Source organism: Schistocerca gregaria, chromosome 7 (genome assembly GCF_023897955.1).
Source record: "Schistocerca gregaria isolate iqSchGreg1 chromosome 7, iqSchGreg1.2, whole genome shotgun sequence".
Lineage (NCBI taxonomy): Eukaryota > Metazoa > Arthropoda > Insecta > Orthoptera > Acrididae > Schistocerca > Schistocerca gregaria.
In genome coordinates, this window is record NC_064926.1 from 497,409,014 (window position 1) to 497,420,454 (window position 11,441).

Genomic DNA, 11,441 nt, shown 5'->3' on the forward strand with positions numbered 1-11,441 from the left:
GTTGCCACTGTTGTTACTGTAGGCAGAGTTTGTGAGTTAGTAAAACGGCTTGTGATGCAGTACACCGCTAAGGCAATTTCTCCCTGCCACTGTTAGACAGCTATGCCCCAGGGTCAGGTAAAAGGATAGGTGACCGAAGGTTCTACAACGCTCCAAAAAATTAGTAGCAAAGTCACACAAATGAGTTAAAATGTTTACTTATCTTTGTGGCTTGTTGAATAATGAAATCTGCAACACGGCCTGTAATATAACACAAAAAATTTCAAATAATCGTCGGTAAACTTCACAGTCCATAGCAACTGTCTGTTCACTTCTAAGAGTTCACTAAACGACATTCCCTGTCTAGGTCAGCGCTGGGCGATGATCTGTAACCAAGCGGGCAACAGCTGCTCTTTTATCTTCCGAGCGCGCTTTTGCCCGTTGACGTCCGGTCATTGGCGGATTGTACTCGGCCGGCAATTGGTCGAGACGAAGTCGATATTTTCATCCTCACCGCCGCTCGTGGCGCTGGTGGAATTCGAGCAATTGGCGAGTCTCTGTGGCACTGGCACCAACTCGCATCTTTGCGTATGTGCTGCCTTTGCCCTGGCTGTGTGTTGTTTGGACGACACAGCAATGTTGACAGCAAAAAAAAAAAAAAAAAAAAAAAAAAAAAAAAAAAAAAAAAAAAAAATCAAATGGCTCTGAGCACTATGGGACTTAACCGCTGACGTCATCACCTCCCTAGAACTTAGAACTACTTTAACCTAACTAACCCAAGGACATCACACACATCCATGCCCGTGGCAGGACTCGAACCTGCGACCGTAGCGGTCGCGCGGTTACAGACTGTAGCGCCTAGAACCGATCGGACACACCGGCTGGCTGTTGATAGCAAGTCGCTCCTTTGCAAGCGCTCAAACCGGAGAGGCACGGCCTCTGAAATGTTTTGCCTTCGTCCTGTAGAGACAACGATGCACACATCTTACCCTGCTGTCCACTTATCATTCGTCTACAGTCGATGCTGGTTCATCGAACATACATGACTATCAACGTATCCCATAAATTCTTGACTGTGGTAAGATCGTATATCTGGGTCACCAATCAATGGTAGTGAATTCATCTGGGTGCAACCAAAGAACGATAAAATGTCACGTAGTGCTGTTGCAACATGGCATCTCCATCAGGGTCCTACATGGTCCAGTCACATTAAGGTGACCATCCCCTACGTTCGAGGTCTACGTGCTTGGCAGTACCAGCACTGGAGGGAATACAAGCGTGATGCGTGTCGGAGGAGGGTGGGGGCCGAAAACAGTGCAGTCGATACCGTAATGCGGAAACGGAGCGATATATCTGACGTCCAAAAGTGCATGAGTATTGGCTTTCGGAACTAGGGTGGAAGCATTTCAGAAACGACAAAGTTTATAAACTGCTCCCGTGCTGCTATGATTTAAGTATACAGTGCATGGACAAAACAGCCGCCGAGGCAACTGTACTGCATCGTGGGCCATAGATGATATGGGTGAACGACAGCTGTTTAGGTGGGTACAGACGAATAGGTGTGCAGCTGTTGAGTAACTGACCGCATAGATGGACCAAGGGGCTAAAAACAGTGTCAACTCAATGCCGGTTCAGTGAAAATTGCTGCGTAACATTCATTCATCCATGATGACTGCTGCTCATCGGCGACAAAGGCTGGAATTTGCACGACAATATCGCATCTGGACGTCCTCTGAATGGCGATAGGTGGCCTTTGCAGGTGAATCACATTTTGTGCTCCATAGAGGAAATGGCCGTTGGCGTGTGCGGGGTGAAACGTCTGAAAGCAAACACCCTGCAACAATCATCAGAAGGATCCAGGCCGAATGGCATTCCCTGGGTGATCTCGTCATCCTGGACAACACAAAAGATCAACACAAGTATGCGTCTTTCCTTGGCCACCATTTCTACCCTACAGGCAGATTGTTTTTCCTCAGCATGATGGCGTCTACCAACAAGACAAGCGGTGCTGGGCTATTTCAGTGGTTTCAGTGGGGGCCTCGCCAGAGGTATATGTGATCTTAATCCTGGTGCAAACAGATGACTCTAATGGTACCTGATGACACAACAGGTGCGACATGTGCGCGGTGTTGTTTGGTCGGCCACCACTGCTCTTATAGTGTGTCGTTCTTGAAGAGCGTCTGTCCTAAGCTGGCATCCAGTACAGGAGTGGAAATGTTCCAGAGACCACTGTGAAAGCAACGACTCACCACGGATACAGTGTGCTCGACATCTGCACCGTTCATGACTGTGAACACCAACGCACACTAGAACATAATCTCGGGCAGCGCTAGAAGCGCATCTTCTCTCCCGTTACTTCTGTATGTAAAGGGAAAATTCCTCGACCTGCCACGTAAAACCAATTTTATGTCAAAATTCCATTTGTTTTATATCTGCTCACCTTTTAGTTCATTCACAACCCCACGACGACTACCGCAGTCCACTTCACCCCTCCGCCGCCCCACACCGAACCACTCTTTCAGGGTTATTGTGCGGTTCGGCCCCCAATGGACCAACCCCCCCTCCCCCGCCAGCGTCTCACACCAGACGAGTGTAACCCCTATGTCTGCGTGTTAGAGTAATGTTGGTGTACGTGTACATGGAGAACTTGCTTGCGCAGCAATCGCCGACATACTGTAGCTGAGGCGGAATAAGGGAAACCAGTTCGTATTTGCCAAGGCAGATGAAAACCGCCTAAAAATCATTCACAGATTAATCGGCTCACCGGACCTCGACACAGAAAGCCGGGCGTTAGACCGCACGGCTAACCGGGTGGGCAATTTAGCTGAATATATTCAACTCCTAAAACGTATTTCTGAAACGTCTGCAAAATATCGAACTGCAGTTGCCATAAATCATTCTTTTATCCCAAAAAATGTCACGTTTGTTCAGTTATATTGGTCAGTGCTGATTGCTTTCTTCGTCTTATTGTCTCGGTTGCTCCCTGTATTATTACATGCTATGTTTTATATGTTGTGTCTATTTATTTATTTACGTTCATCAGTCTTCGGACTGGTTCAAATGGCTCTGAGCACTATTGGACTTAACTTCTGAGGTCATCAGTCCCCTAGAACTTAGAACAAACCTAAGTAACCTAAGGACATCACACACATCCATGCCTGAGGCAGTATTCAAACCCGTGTCCGTAGCGGTCGCACGGTTCCAGACTGTAGTGCGTAGAACCGCTCGGCCACCCAGGCCAGCCTTCTGACTGGTTTGGTGGGCCTCACAACGAATTCCTCTATTGTACCAACCTCTCCAACTTAGTTTTTATCCTCTACAGCTGCCTCCAGTGCCGCAAAAATTACTAACAGGTCTCTTCACACATGTCCTATCATGCTGTCACTTCTTCTTGTCATTATTTCATATATGGTCCTTTCTTTACCGATTCTGCAGAGAGTGGACACATTTCGACAAATACAGACAAATTCCCTAAGCACACTGACGTTAAACAAAACACGAGATCTATATGGCTCTAAGCACTATGTGACTTAACATCTGAGGTCATAATTCCCCTAGACTTAGAACTACGTAAACCTAACTAACCTAAGGACATCACATGTGAAGAAAGTTTATTCTCACCTTGCAGTGTGTTACTGTGCGCAGTGTGCTGTGAAGTCCACTTAAAGTGCGAGATCTACAATCCATTCCGGATGTTCCAATTTTCGTCCCTGCACTTCTTTTTTATCTTCATAAGTTGACCAATAGCGAGTTTTAAATCGAACAATCGTTCCAAGTATGTCCCTTGACTTAACCAAAGTACTTCGCAGTAATATATAAAGTCTCAATACTCTTCATCAGTTCCATTGATAACTCTTGCAACTGACAATGCGTGCGACTTCAGAAATTTTACTCCTCGTGTTGCATGCCTGCAAATTTAGCACAAAATGGTTCTTGGTGTACAGAACAATGAATCCTGTCTGTCGATCATTGTAAATTTTTTCTCTTTCATTGTCAACTAAATCTTTAAATTCTTTCTGGGTGGTACTGTGATGTCGTTTCATGGTAAATTTGCTGTACCTGTCGCTTATGTGCCTGTATAACATGTATTGGAATTCTCATCCTTCTCTGTCATTCCCATTCATTTTTAACGTTTGTGACAATAGATAGCTAGGCCGCCCTTTTTGTGCAGACAGTCACTGGACCTGTGATGCAGTACCAGTACCTTACGCTCCTGGATAACATATACTGAGAATTCTCATCCCTCTCTTTTGTCATTCCCATTCATTTTTAACTCTTGCGACGACAGAGCGCTAGACTCCCTCTTTTTGTGCAAACACTCAGTAGACCTGTGAAATTCGTTCGTACCACATACTATTAGCGAAGGGTAAACAGCGATGACACCATGATTCCGCCGAATTGAAGAGATTGGTGCTGACCGAAAATGCCACACTGCAATATTAAGTGAAACATCGGACTGTACCAAGTACCGGATGATCAAAAAGTCAGTATGAATCTGAAAACTGAATAAATCACGGAATAATGTAGATAGTGAGGTACAAATTGACACACATGCTTGGAATGGCATGGGGTTTTATTAGAACAAAAAAACAACAGCTCAAAAAATGTCCGACAGATGGCGCTTCATCTGATCACGATAGCAATAATTACCATAACAAAGGAAGACAAAGCAAAGATGATGTTCTTTACAGGAAATGCTCAATATGTCCACCATCATTCCTCAACAATAGCTGTAGTCGAGGAATCATGTTGTGAACAGTACTGTAAAGCATGTCCGGAGTTATGGTGAGGCATTGGCGTCGGATGTTGTCTTTCAGCATCCCTAGAGATGTCGGTCGATCACGATACACTTGCGACTTCAGGTAACCTCAAAGCCAATAATCTCACGGACTGAGGTCTGGGGACCTGGGAAGCCAAGCATGACGAAAGCGGCGGCTGAGCACACGATCATCACCAAACGACGCGCAAGAGATCTTTCACGCACCGAGCAATATGGGGTGGAGCGTCATCCTGCATAAACATCGTACGTTCCAGCAGGTGTTTATCAGCCAGGCTGGAGATGATGCGATTCTGTAACATATCGGCGTACCTCTCACCCGTCACAGTAGGAGTTACAAAACCATAATCACGCATTTCCTCGAAAACAAAAGTCCCAGTAACGGTAGATGTGGTAAATGTAACCCATACCGTGACTTTCTCGTCGTGTAATGGAGTTTCCACTACAGTTCTAGGATTTTCGATAGCCCAAATTCTGCAGTTGTGGGCGTCGACAGACCCTCGGAGCGTGAAATGAGCGTCGTCGGTCCACAACACGTTACTCAACCAATGGTCATCTTCCGCCATCTTTTGAAACGCCCACACCGAAAATGCCCTCCGCTTCACTAAATCACCAGGTAACAGTTCATGATGTCGATGGATTTTGTACGGATAGCATCAGAGGGTACACCTCAGTGCCAACCAAACAGTAGCTGACTTCTCCGTGCATAGACGAACCCGCTACAGTCTCCATTTCTTCCTGAACTGTCTCAGCAGCATTACGCCTTGTGCTCGGTCGGCCACTACGGGGTCTATCGTCTAAACAATCCGTGGCTTCGAATTTGGAAATCATTCTTGCCACAGTTGCATTTGTCAACGGACCTTTACCCGTTCGAATCTCCTTCCTATGGCGATAGGATCGTAACGCTGAACTAACACATTCCCCATTCTGATAATACAGCTTCACTAAAAGCTCCTGCTGGCGCATTTGATTCTCTCTCTCATTTATACACGATTGTCATGCGCAGTCACTGACGTTATGCTGTCCAGCGCCATCTGTCGGACATTATGTGAAGTTTCTTTTTTGTCCTGATAAAACCCCATGTCATTCTAAGCATGTGTATCAATTTTTACCTCTCTATCTACATTATTCCGTGATTTATTAAGTTTTCAAATTTATACTGACTTTTTGATAAGCCGGTACTTCCGGGAAGGAGGTAATAAAGCCGAGACAGTCCGAGCCTAGGCCGGCACGCGGCTCACACACCCTGCCGCATGAAGTCTGGCACGCCGTGGCCGGCCCTGGTCTACGAGATGCTCGTTGCTCTCCATGCCTTTGCCAACATCTCTTCTGTCGCCATCTCTAGAGCATCTCTACCGTTCGTCACAAGCGACTTCTAATCAAGCTGCGGGCCTATGGGGTATCGTCTCAGTTGTGCGACTGGATTCATGATTTCCTGTCAGGAAGGTCGCAGTTCGTAGTAATAGACGGCAAATCATCGAGTAAAACTGAAGTGATATCAGGTGTTCTCCAGGGAAGCGTCCTGGTACCTCTACTGTTCCTGATCTATATACATGACCTGAGTGACAATCTGAGCAGTTCTCTTAGGTTGTTCGCAGATAATGATGTAATTTACCGTCTAGTAAGGTAATCCGAACACCAGTCTCAGTTGCAAAGCGATTTAGAAAAGATGGCTGTATGTTGTGGCAGGTGGCAGTTGACGCTAAATAACGAAAAGTGTGAAGTGATCCACACGAGTTTCAAAAGAAATCCGTTGGAATTCGATTACTCGATAAATAGTACAATTCTCTAGGCTGTCAATTCAACTAAGTACCTGGTTGTTAAAATTACGGACAACTTCAGTTGGAAAGACCACATAGATAATATTGTGGAGAAGGCGAGCCAAAAGTTGCGCTTCATTGGCAGGACACATAGTAGATGCATCAAGTCCACTAAAGAGACAGCTTACACTACACTCGTTCGTCCTCTGTTACAATATTGTTGAGCGGTGTCGGATCCTTACCAAGTGGGATTTACGGAGGACATCAAAAGGGTGCAAAAAAGGGCAGCTTGCTTTGTATTATCACGTAATAGGGGAGAGAGTATGGCAGATATGATACGCGAGTTGGTATGGAAGTCATTAAAGCAAAGACGTTTTTCGTCGCGGCGAGATCTACGAAATATCAGTCACCAACTTCCGAATGCGAAAATATTTTGTTGGGCCCAACCTACATAGTTAGGAATGATCATCAAAATAAAATAGAGAAATCAGAGGTCGAACAGAAAGGTTTAGGTGTTCGTTTTTCCCGCGCGCTGACCGGGAGTGGAATGGTAGAGAGATAGTAAGATTGTGGTTCGACGAAGCCTCTGCCAAGCACTTAAATGTGAATTGCAGAGTAATCATGTAGATGTAGACCATGGCATGAGAGTCTGCACACCAGGAACTGACGAACTGAACTGTTAACCCTTAACGTAAACCCACAAAAAAGTCAGGCAACGTTACGTATGGTAAACGTGTTGGAAATGATGTTGGCCGCCTCTGCCGATCCATCTGACTGTAAAATTTCATCCAAGAACCGGCGAACAAGTAACCCTACTGCGGTAGTGGACCATCTTGTTGAAAGACAGTGCATCGTGAAATTCCTGCAACAGGTGAGACATACAGCTCCAATATATCCACAGGAACTGTTGCTGTAATGGCAGGCTCAGTGCAACAGAACGGTCCAATAATTCTGTTGTGCATTAAGCCTCACTACACATTTACTTTCAGGCTGTTCCTTAGCTGCCATACCACGGTATCTGGTTTCTCCGACCCTAGCACCTGGGCATTATGCTAGTTTACTTTCTTGGAGATGTGAAATTATGCTTCATCGGGAAAAGGAACTTTATTACAGTAATCATTGTGTGCATCGATCTGTTCCAGTGGATATCGACCTTAGGCACTTCGGAACTGTCGCCGAACTGTAATAGGCGACAGTGTTTCATGAACGTGTTTCTCCTGCGTAGACTTCATCAGGACAACATCACTGCTGAATTATTCTACCTGTAACCACGAGAGAGAGAAAAGGAATCAGATGCTGTCACAGCTAATGTAATACTGTATCCATAAAAATTGAATCGTATCTATAAAAAGTTTTATGAGCTGAGGTACCACATGCAACAAACTGTACAACCGTATCCAGCATTAAACTAAACGAAACTCCTCCCGAACAGACCATGAAGGCCCAACGGTAGCGACCGGCTGCCGTGTCACCCTCAGCCCATAGGCATCACTGGATGCGGATGTGGAGGGTCATCTGATCAGCACACCGCTCTCCCGACCGTATGTCAGTTTCCGAGACCGGAGCCGCTACTGCTCAGTCAAGTAGCTCCTCAGTTTGCCTCACAAGGACTGAGTGTACCCCGCTTGCCAACAGCGCTCGGCAGACCGAATGGTCACCCATCCAAGTGCTAGCCCAGCCCGACAGCGCTTAACTTCGATGATCCAACGGGAACCGGTGTTACCACTGGGGCAAGGTCGTTGGCGATGTATCCAGCATAGTTGCTTGGAAATAAGTTTTTGTAATCACGGAAGGTCTTCATGTTAACGCAGTAAAACAGCAAGTTCTGGAACAACTTCACCTACATCTACATTACATCATTACTCTGCTATTCACAATAAAGTGCCTGGCACAGGGTTTAATGAACCACCTCAAGCTGTCTCTCTACCATTCCACTCTCTAACGGCGAGGGGGAAAAAAAGATCGCTTAAATTTGTCTGTGCGAGCCCTGATTTCTCTTATTTTATCGTGATGATCATTTCTCTCTATGTGCGTAGGTGCCGACAGAATGTTTTCGCAATCGGAGGAGAAAACTGGTGATTACAATTTCATGAGAATTTCCCGTCGCAACGAAAAACGCCTTTGTTTTAATAATTGCCACTCCAATTCACGTATGATGTCTGTGGCACTATCTCCCCCATTTTTCGATAATACAAAACGAACTGCCCTTCTTTGTACTTTTTCAACGTCATCCGTCAGTCCCACCTGATGCGTATCCCGCACCACACAGTAATACTCCAGGATAGGGTGGACAAGCGTGGTGTAAGCAGTCTCTTTAGTATACCTGTTGCACCTTGTAAGTGTTCTGCCATGAACCGCAGTCTTTGGTTTACTCTACAAACAACATTATCTATGTGATCGTTGTAATTTAGGTTATTTGTAATTCTAATCCCCAAGTATTTAATTGAATTTACAGCCTTCAGATTTGTGTGACTTATCGAGTAATCGAAATTTAGCGGATTTCTTTTAGTACTCATGTGAATAACTTTATACTTTTCTTTACCCAGGGTTAGTTGCCACTTTTCAGGCCATACAGGTATGTATCTAAATCATTTTCCAATTCGTTTTGGTCACCTGATTACTTTGCAAGACGGTAAATGACAGTATCATCTGCAAACAATCTGAGACGGCTACTCAGATTGTCTCCTATGTCGTTAATATAGATCAGGAACAACAGAGGGCCTATAACACTTCCTTGAGGAACGCCGAATGTTACTTCTCTTTTACTGGATGACTTTCCCTCTATTACTACGAACTGTGACCTTTCTGACAGGAAATCACAAATCCAGTTGTACAACTGAGGCGATATTCCATAGGCACGCACTTTGGTTAGAATACGCTTATGAGGAACGTTGTCGAAAGCCTTCTGGAAATCTAAAAATATGGAATCAATTTGACATCCCCTGTCGATAGCACTCATTACTTCATGAGCATAAAGAGCTAGTTGTGTGTCGCAAGAACGATATTTTCTGAATCCGTCCTGTCTATGTGTCAATAAATCGCCTTCTTCGAGCTACTTCATAACGTTCCAATACAGTATGTGTTCCAAAACCCTACTGCAAATCGACGTTAGTGATATGGGCCTGTAATTCAGCGGATTATTCCTACTTCCCTTTTTGGGTATTAGTGTGACTTGAAAATTTTCCAGTCCTCACGTACAGACCTTTCTGAGAGTGAGCGGTTGTATATAATTGCTAAATATGGAGCTCTTGTATCAGCATACTCTGAGAGGAACCTGACTGTTATACAATCTGGACTAAATATATATAACTGAGTAGTGTCTATTCTGTAGCACGCTGTATTGCAGCGTGCGTTAAGTTGAACATGTGGGTCGCACGGAAAGCGTGTTCGGATAGGAGAGTCGATTAAATCAACCTCTCTAAAGCAGCAGAGCATCCAGGTTCGATTACCAGTCAGGCACAAATTTCCAAGTTTCTCCATTGTATAACCAGAGTGCCCTGTGCGCCTGGAAGGCACGAATTCCTATCATTTCCCTCTCTTTCCCCATCCTCTGTTTCATATAAACAACTTTCCCTTCCAGAAAATTCATATTGATTCAGTATCCACAAGCAACAAACCTGATTCCTTTGACTCATAGCAGGACGTGTTCATTTCGCACTCGAACAAACCATCTCATTAGCAATAGTCTGCTTTAACCTGAGCTCCAAACACAGCTCATTCTGGAATTTTTGCTGCTCTCAAGACTCACGTTTTTGGATGTTAGTACGTGCTTCTTTTTATCCTCTTCAGTCTGTGGGTACACACACGTGAACTTCGAAAATTAACGGCGTAAAATTAATAAACCACTTTTACCAACTGAAGACCTGGATCACACGTTTCTGTAGATTGTGTAATTTCAATTTTTGCTGCTAGATCGCGACACAGTGCGCTTAGAGTGCCATTTACAATGCCTTGAAGTATGACTCAGCAGATTGGAGAATAATGGAAATTTAGGGTAAGTTCTGTGGGACCAAACTGCTGAGGTCATCGGTCCCTAAGCTTACACAATATTTAATTTAGCTTAAAGTAACTTACGCTAAGGAAAACGCATACACCCATCCCCGAAGGAGGATTCGAACCTCCGATGGGAAGAGCTGCCCGAACCGTGACAAGACACCCTTAGACCGCGCGGCTACCCTGCGCGGCCAGAAAAAAATGCCTCTAATTGTATCTATGAAGACCGCACTTCATCCACAAGACTCATGTACAAAATGTGAAATATGCAGATTGACCCTGTAATGTTCATGCATTAATTTGTTCTGAAAGCGGTGCTGATACTCAAGACAATAAAAGCAGGTCAAAAGCTGTGAGCTATCTGGGGAAGTTAACTTGCATTACTGAGCAACTGTTTCACCAGGTATCCAGTCTAGCTTACCAAATTCCCAACCAGACTAATATTAATTATAATCTTTTAGTACTCATCTTACCGTATATATATAAAACAGCATATTAAACTTGATTCATAACTAAACTGGTGCCTTATTTAGGATTGTGAACATGTGAGTTTATAATCTTACGGAACACATCAAATATGGAGCCAACATTGGGAGACTGCATACAACACTGCATTCATAAAATAACACACGAAGAACGTTGAAACATATGCAAGAGAAAATTAACCACAACCAACTGATTCAATTTCCACCCAAAGAAGCTACGTTCGTAGCACAATCCTGTCCGTCATGAAATTACCACGCACTGGTATACTAAATTCATACTAACTCTCTGTGAAATCTTCCCGAAAAGAATAGTTGATGATTACACCACATGCTTCACGTGGTCAACTTGGTTTACACAAAGAGTGTAACTCCACATTAACTTTGATAGTTAAAATAAATTACATCGAAACGCAATTTACAAAAGAAAAACTTCGAACTGGTTACTAT

The 11,441-nt window shown here is 44.4% G+C and overlaps 1 pseudogene; it reads right to left on the reverse strand.

The window, feature by feature from the left end:
- Window positions 1–8,142: 8,142 nt before the first annotated feature.
- LOC126282616 (5S ribosomal RNA) lies at window positions 8,143–8,260 on the reverse strand (annotated as a pseudogene).
- Window positions 8,261–11,441: the final 3,181 nt, after the last annotated feature.